We start from the raw sequence: 9,128 nt of genomic DNA, 5'->3' as shown, positions 1-9,128 counted from the left end.
TTTTCCTGCAGCAGGTTTCTGGCCTTCTCTGGGAGGAGCTGGATGGGGTCTCAGAGGCAGCCCCGTCTGGATTTATAGTCTGCAGGCAGAACCCTGGTGGGGGGTGTCCATCCCCCTCGGGGATCAGTGGCCGTTAGGGAGCGCAGTCTAGTCATTGCCATACACAGACCCTAGCTCCGCTGCAGACTCCGGGGGTGACCTTGGACTGCCTCTGTGCCTCAGTTTCCCCATCTGTAAAACAGGAGTAATAATACCGACCTGTCATGTAAGGGTGAGGAAGGTAGCGAGGCTTAATTCAACAACGTGCCTCGAGTGCCAGCGCTGGAAGGGGCTTGAGAGGTGCCAAGTATTATTTATAACTGGAGCTGGCATTTCCAAGGCTGCAGTCAGTGATCCTGTGCTAGCTTCAACCTGACACAAGTGTCAAGGTCACCTGAATGGCCCTCAATGGGCCTCTGGGCAGGTGTGAACAGGGCCTGAATTCTGCTGGGACGTGCCGGGGGGGGGGGTCCCCTGGGTGTAGCAATGCTTTTTGCTGAAACCAGATCCGCTCAGCTTCGGTTCCTCCTGCTCCCAGGCTCAGCCCACTACCCAGGGGGTCATTCGGTCGGGACCAAACTGCAAGGCTCTGACCTAAAGATTTCTGGTGCCCTTGACAAGTGCTGAGTCAATCGTCCCCATCCGGGGGCAGAGACGGGGAGCCTGCTTTGCAGGGGATTTTCGCTAACCAAATTAGCGTTTCACTTCGGGGAAAAGCTGCCAGCAGAAGCCCAACCCGCACCACCCCTCGCCACAGAAGCAGGCGGGGCTGTTCTCATGAGACACGGCTGGACTGAACCCCCGGCTCTGAGCTCTGCAGAGCACTGGGGGGTGGAGGTGGGGGGGTGTTCCGGGTCCAGATCCGGCTCAGAATTCTGCGGCTCAGGCCCAGCGCTGGCATGACGAAGGTGCCCAGCCTGCCAGAATAGAAAGGGTCCAAACGTCGGTGCTTAAGGGATGACTGCCTTGAGATTCAGGAGGCCAGACGGGAGCTCCCCAGGCATGGACGATGTGGGGTTTTAGGTACCGCTAAGGCCAGCCACGGGGCTAAAATCCTGAATTCAAGCAAACCGTCCTTGCGTCTCTGCAGCGCACAGGTCCCCAAGGGCTGTGGGGGAGTTAGCCAGCTAGTCGAGGTCTCTGCTGCAGCCCTCATGGACTTGATTCCTTCTCCGGTCCTAGCACTATCACCACTGTAACAAACACAGCCCCGCAGGGCATAGCCTGGCGCACGCTGGAGCCTTGCCAGGGGCGTGCCGCGGAGAAGTGAAATTGCAATAAATAGGCAGCAGCAGGAAATATTGAAGAGTTGTCTCAGAATCAGCAGCCCACATCAGTCATGTAAAACCTCTTGCTACAGCAGCTTCTCAGCCTGGGGTCACCACCCAAGTCGGGACCACCCTGTTCCTCCCTGAGTGCTGGGAGGGGGTGCCCCGAGCCAACTCCCGATCTTATATCTACAACCCGTGTTCCCGCCATGGCCCCGGTAAGGGTAACTGCTGGAGTCAGGAGACACCAGCCACTGCCCTGTGATGGGGGTTCAACACCCCCATAATCCTGGCCCATAGGAGTGCCTATCGACTGAGATCTGAGGCTCTTTGCTCATCTGAAAATACTTCCATACCGGTGCTTCTGGGATTACGTCTTTTCATCCCCAGAAGGTTTTTCCTCACTCATCCATGTGGTGCCACTCTGTCCTGACCTCAGAGGACTGAGACAGATTTCCTAGGTGAATTCTCCTAGGTATATTGACATGGATCTCGCTAAGCCCTCCCTAGTGGGGAGTCTCTCCACCTGCACCACGGCCTCTCCGTCTTGGGTGTCGTTGCGTGGCCTGTTTCCTCCCTGTGTCTCATCCCGTCTCTGCTAAAGCCCCGATCCTGCAAACGCACTCTTATTGAAGTACATGAGGCCTCACATTGAAGTCCAGGGGCCAACTCCCATCCTTCACTTACGCCCGTGCGAAATGTTTGCAGGACTGGGGACCTGCACCGTCAGCCCCTGTCTATTTGATTTGTCTGCGGGTTGTCAAACGCCGTGAGGTGTGCCTGTGGCATACGGCTTTAATCTAGCTGACGCGGGTAACAATGGGAGTGAAGATGCAGTGGCCAGACATCAGCACAGGCTGAGTACAAAGCCAGGGTACCAGGCAGGCCTGTACTGAGGTGGCCATCCCTGCTTTACTCTTATTACCCACTCTAGCTAGATTAAAGCTAGCACAGGTATGCCGACCGGTGCGACAACCACGCCTGGATTTGCTGTGTAGACATACCCTGTATGGAACCAGCACACGGGTGTTCAGCAAATGATAACAGCCGCACAGGTAGGCGGTGAGCAATGAAATCCCACAGCTTTCCAATGCCTCTTCTTAAAGCTGAATGTACATTTTACGTGATCCTAAAGTCACATGGCAATGAGCTAGGCTGTGTGTGTCCAGGATAATATCCTTTGCCCTTATAGAGAGCTTCTCGTCTGAAACGTGGTCTCAGTCATGCTTTCCAGAATGAGGTTCAGATTAGCTCAGTCCCTAGCAGCTGAACCCTGTCCAACACACAGTGGAGGGGGGGCAAGGAAGCTCATTTTGGGTCCTTTTCCAAGTGTAGACAGAGCCGCAGTGGACTCTTGCTGTACCTGATCTAGTGTGAGCTACAGAGACTGCTCAAGATTAGTCTCTTCCGGTAGCAGGCAAGAGAGCTTCACTGAGTAGGTCAGGAGGCTTACAAATATCAGGCCTACCAGAGTCTCGCTAATTGCTCCAGCCTTCTCCCTTCTTTCCAGGCAGACTCACCGATGAAGACTGAGATGGCATCCCAGTTTCCAAACCCCGCCAAACAGTTTGGAATTCCTCGGTGGTTTTTCCTCCCTGGTAAACTCTGTTTGCTTTTCCTTCAGAAGCCCATTTCCTGGACTGTGCTACTCCTGTCTGAAAGGAAACTGCGAGCACATTTAGCAAGGAGCTTCGCAGCGTCCTGAAGGCATTGTGTCCTTCAAACACAGACTTGTTCATTGCAAGGTCTTTCATTAGCTCCTGAGGAGGGAGAGGCAATGCTTGAAATCTATACATTCATACCTCGGTTCCCACTTGCAAAAAAAACCATATTAAAGTATTTCCCCACTCTGAAGGATGGCATTCATCTCAGAGGTGGTGAAAGTTAAACCCCTTGGATTTCTTTGAATGAAATCCAGCCTCTGAATCAAAGGTGCCTTGTTTAAAAACAGAAGGTCTTTTTCTTCCTTTGCCACCTGAAATATTATATGTCGGGGCTGATGGTTTTATTTTGTGAGAGTGATGGAGTAAAAAACATACAGGGTAAATGAACTGGGGCTGGGGGCGTTTTATTTGGTTTGCATTTTATTTGTATAGTCTGTCTCTGACAAGGAGGCTTCAGATCAAAATGCTGAAGATTTCAGAACAAAAAAAAGTGCCCCCAAAGCACTCCAAAAACTTTTTAAGGGAGAATCAGCAAAAAGGAATGATGTCCCCCCTCACCCCCTTTCTTCAGAAGAAGTAATTCACCCCCCACGTCACCACCACACATTTTTACCGAGAGAATTTTCATGGCTCAAGCACAGTAGAGTGAAAAATTCACCTCTCTTTGACCGCCTAAGCCAGATCCTCAGGTGGTGCAAACTGGCATTGCTCCCCTGTCATCCATGGGGCTACACCGACTTACGCTAGCTGACGATCTGGCCCATCAGCTCTAAACATAGAGTGATTAAAAATGGCATGTAATCATTCAATTGATCAATCTCCACTCTTACAGAGAGAGCACAATGCTCTGGGCCTGCCAGTGATCTGAGCTCATGCACAGTTGTGTGTTAGCATATTCCAAAAAGCAACCGTGAGTGCACACTACTTTTCATCTAAAATGCAGTACAGCTCTCTCCTCACTTAGGTGATAAGAGATCATTTGCAGAGCTTCCCAACCAGCAAGATACTACAATATTGAATGACAAGTGACTTAGGCAATTGATTCATAAAAGCTGCAGTCCTGATATGTTACTCGTTACCTAGGACACTCGAGATAACGTACACCCCTAATGAACAGAAGCTACTTCGAGCTGCCTCCTTGTACCTCCATAAACACCACAGATGAGCCCTTGAGTCCTACTTCTACTCTGACAGTGTCTCCATCTGTGGCCTCCTGCATATCATAGCATATCTGTGCCTCAGTTTCCCCATCTGTAAACTAAGGATCATAGCACTGACTCACCTGGAGTATCGTGAGGATTTCATTAGTTAATCCTGCCGCAGCAAGGGGAAGAGGGAAAGCATTAGGTAAGTGCTCAGCACTGGCGTTCAGAGGAAGCCAGGAAAAACAGCTCATTTTTTTCACAACAGCTTTTCCAAAGGTACAGAACAGACAAACCAAGTGAGTTATTAATGTGGTCCAAAAGTTACCCACGCCCATTTGTTCACTGTGCCATGCTTAGCCTGGCGGGGTTAGCAGGAAATTCCTGGCCTCGCAGTCAAGCCTTCTGTTGTCTCTCAGATCACCGCAGGAATGTAATGTAACGAGCCAGCTAGAGAGAGAGAAAGAGTGGGCAGGTGCATCACGTCCTTTCCTTAGAACTATTCACCTGTGTGTCATGGGCACTGTACTGCTAACAGCCAGTGGAGATTCCACTTCAGACCAGTACCCAATCAAGTGCCACGTTTCCTGTCTTTCTTAATGTCAGATGCTTAAGAAGAAATTTTAAAACTGCCCTGCCCAGCGCAACATGTGTGACGCCAGCAGACCAGGGGCCAGCTCATGCCAGAGTTCCCAGGTCTCAATGGAACACTGACAGCTACAGAACTGGAATCAGCCGGCTCACCTGTCTGCTAGTATTGTTAAAATAGGGGTTACAATGATAAGAAAGTGTTTAGACTTTACCGGATGCTTATCAGTTGCTGCCTGCGTTAATCTCACTCACAACATCTGTACTGTAAGGGAATATTTGAGTAGTTGTATTGTGAGCCTCTGTGACTATGTAAATCACCAGACGAGAGAGATATTAACTAGTGTGATGGGCTAATCTTTGACGGAAGGTGTTGGTGGGTGTCCAGCCCAGCAGGAAAGGTCCAACGATACCAGACAATTGTGGGACGTTAAAGAGGCCAAAAGACACTGGTTGTTCTGCCCTCCTGCCTGTGAAGACGAGTCATGCAAGTGGATTCCTCTTGTCAATTGAATTTGCAACTTTCTAGGCACAAGCAAGAGGTCCCCAGTCCTTAGCCTGGGGTAGCCCTAATAGACATAGAGGGCTTGCTGATTATAGAAGCTTCTATTGTCTTTTGAAACTTAAGAATGTAACTCATTTGTGTATCTATGATTACCTGCTTTTATCTTGTAAATAACTCTCATTTCATTTTCCTACTAAATAAATCTGTACATAGTTCATTATGGGATGGGCTACAAGCATGGTCTTTGGTGTAAGATCTAAGGTGCAATTGACTGGGATAAGTGACCGGTTCTTTGGGACTCAGAGTAACCTGAATGTTGCTGTGATTCTTGGTGTAAGGGACCATCTATCACAAAGTGCCTGAGGAATTTACACTTGACACTTGGTGGGTGAAATCTAAGTATAGAGATCACAGTCAGTTTGGGGTTTGTGCCCTGCTTCCTGGCAGTCTGCCCTGAGACTGGTATTCATGCTCTTCAGTCACTGCCGGCAGCATTACAATATGCTTAGAAGAAAACATAAAGCACCTACTGAAATGTCCAGTGCTATACCCCATGGGAGCGAGTGAATTTCTTCCTGGCCTCAGCTGGTGATCCCCTTATGCCCTGCAGCATGAAGGCTGAGATTTCTTGTCATTTTGGGCTCTGTAACTCCAGAGGCAGTCACATAACTGTCTCATCCATCTCTGAATCCTGAAAAGCATTTTGCTTCAGTTGGATGGTCTGTATTGTTTTAACACCGAGGCCAAAGAGTCCAGAATGCAAACATGCAGTTACAAACGTAAGATCACGAAGCAGGCGGTTGTGCTAAGCACCCTGGTGCTAAGGAAGGTCACCGAACCCCTCTCAAGGACTCAGATGACTTTCTGAGTTCAGCTCAGCAAGTGGAAGGGTTGTGTTACAGCTACAGACGGGACAGGAGATGAATGATGGTGATTTATAATTCCCGCTTCTCCCCCCTGTTTCACTTGGACTCACCTGTGGAAACTTGGCATATGACTTGCTGTCCCAAAGACTTGTGTCATCTGTTCCGAAGCAATGGCCTACTTGAAAAGGGAACTGAGATCAGGAAAGAAATACCACAGATAAAAAAAAAAAATCTGGAAAAATGTCACAAGCTCATCTCAACAGACCAAAAAAGCCATGAAAACTCAGGGCTAACTGCAGCCCCCTCCTTTGCCCCCATGACCTGTACCTCACCTGACAGTGACAGAGGACAGACCATGCGCACTGGGTTATTTACCCTGTGACGCACAGTAGATTAGCTATTGTCCTTAATTCTTCATCGGCAGCAAATATTAGAAAACTTCCTGTTATCATATTCCCCCTGTATTTGGCACTGGTGCGACCACTGCTGGAATACTCTGTCCAGTTCTGATGTCCACATTTCAGGAAGGATGTTGATACAGTGGAGAAGGTTCAGAGAAGAGCCACAAGAATGATTAAAGGATTGGAAAACCTGCCTCGTAGTGAAAGACTCTAGGAGCCCAACCTGTTTAGTTTAACAAAGAGAGGGTTAAGGGGTGACTAGATCACAGTTTATGAGTACCTACAAGGGTAACAGAAGTTTGATAATAGAGGGCTCTTTAATCTAGCAGACAGAGGTCTAACAAGGCTGGAAGCTGAAGCTAGACAAATTCAGACTAGAAATAAGGCACCAATGGTAATTAACCACTGGAACAATTTACCAAGGATCGTGGTGGATTCTCCATCACGGGCCATTTTTAAGCCCAGATGGCTGTTGATCAAATGAGAAGGAATTCAGGGAAGTCCTACGGCCTGTGTGACGCAGGAGGTGAGAGCAGATGATCAAAATGCTCCCCTCCGGCCGGAGAAGCTATGCATGTGAGCACTCCGCGGGGAGTGCTGTCTCAGCTCCTATCAAGCTGACGAAATCTTCTCACCATCACTAGTAAAACATCCTTCTCTAGGGCCTCTGCCCAGCCTGGTGCCAGCTGGGGAGGAATGCTTGTTGCTGCCCTTCTCTCCAAGACAAAGAAGCAGGACCATGGCCCTTTATTTCCTGGCTGGGGAATGAGATTTTGCCCCGTGGTCCCAGGTTCAGATCCAGTCCAGGTCAGCAGGGCTAGTCAGTGGCACCTACATGCCCATCACAAACCCACTGCCACAACGTGCACTAGTTAGCTCCCTTGCTGGCAGGCTCAGTGGGGAGACTGAGGCTTGCAGCGAATGGACCCTGCGCTAGTCTCTCAGCCTTAGACGGAGCCGCGACGGCAGGCTGGGGTGGGGCAGCCGGCTCAGCCACGGTTCACGCCGGGTGGTGCCTAAGCTTTGCTCCCTGCACTTCGCCAGCAATGAGAAAAGCTGTTGACGGTCTTTGCTTTTCTTCTGCTCCGCTGGAGATCGTTAAAGCAGCTCAGAAAGGCACCCAGAGACACTGAAAGCAAATGAACACGAAACAAGCCTAGGCCTGTCCACACACCCAGCCCACACTCTACAAACTAGGATTATTCATCCTGCGTTGACCCCTGAAACCTCATCAACGCAGGCAGTTCACAGCGGCAAACTCCTCTCACTCCTCCCAGGAGCGGCGCCAGGGCTTTTGGCGCCCTGGGCGGGGGTCCTTCCATGCTCCCGGTCGGCAGCCGCAATTCTGCAGCGGGGGGGTCCTTCCGCCCTCCCGGTCTTTGGGGCACTTCGGCGGCGGGTCCCGGAGCGAGTGAAGGACCTGCCGCAGAATTGCTGCCGAAGACCCGGAGCGCGGAAGGACCCCCTGCTGCTGTATTGCCGCGCCCCCCAAATCCTGGTGCCCTAGGCGACCGCCTAGGTCACCTAAATGGAAGCACCGGCCCTGACTCCTCCTGAACCAGCTAACATTCTGCAGCATTGCGGGAAGGCATCTCTCGGCCTTGCTTTTCAGCCTTAAGCGCACTAAGGTTTGAGCCTCCTGTGCAGCCCCCGTGTGTGGACACAACTTGCACTTGTGCATGGGGGGTTTGCACAGGGCCAACTCACCCTGGCTTGGAATCATGCTGAGCTGATGTGAATGGTATCTACCCTGGAGGGTTGCTGCACTGCCGCTACCCTAGAAGCTAAACTCCCACGGCAAACACGGCTGCTGTCCCCCAGTTGCATGCCGCTGAGGTTCTGTTCTCTTCGGGGCCTTATTCTGCACCCCCGGCTGCAGGAGCTGGAGCTTCCCGGGCTTCAAAAACAGAACCTCTGCCCGCTGCACAGCCCGCTCGCCTGTATTTCGTTTAGAGCCACATCCTGTTCCAACCAAAGAGACTGTTGCAGACGGCAATTCAGGTGCTTCGCTCTATGAATGAAGCAATTTCCTGCGCCGGGGACACTCTGCCTGTGCGGCCTCTGGGCAGCAATGACTGTGTGTCCTACAGGTCTAACCGTCTGCGCGGTTTGGCGTGATCTGATAAGGAGCCGCTTGGATCGCCTAATGCAAGGTTTAGTTCAGCATCGTATTTTGCTTTGCTGGCTCGACAAGTGCCCTGTCTAAATGATATAACCATAAAAGACATGGGGCTGGCAGATCGCAGTGCAGTGAGCTCCCGAGCCTGTCGTGCTAGGAGCTGTACCAACAAATTGAGACAGTTCCTGCACCAGAGAGTTTGCAATCCGGGAAACAAAGAATTCCCAGAGTTCTCCCGGGGCCTGGCTGCCTTTCGCCTCAAGATGACTAGAATTAATGCACATGACAGGAAATGCTCATGACAACACATGCTCCCCGGGTTCGGTCACAGAGACCTCCCTTGGGACTGTCGCCTGACGTGCTGAGTCCGTTTTCCCTGCAGCTTGGGACTCCAGAACCCTACCTTGTTGAGCCAGACACGCCAGCCTGCTGCAGGGTCTGTGCCCCCAAAGCTGCAGACTTAACTGAAAACAGCTCCGCAGGTTACCTGTTTCCAGCACCCAATGGGATCCAAACCCCAAATAAATCCGTTTTAC

The sequence above is a fragment of the Trachemys scripta genome, chromosome 9 (genome assembly GCF_013100865.1).
Source record: "Trachemys scripta elegans isolate TJP31775 chromosome 9, CAS_Tse_1.0, whole genome shotgun sequence".
Classification (NCBI taxonomy): Eukaryota; Metazoa; Chordata; order Testudines; family Emydidae; genus Trachemys; species Trachemys scripta.
Note: the sequence above shows the minus strand (reverse complement) of the source record.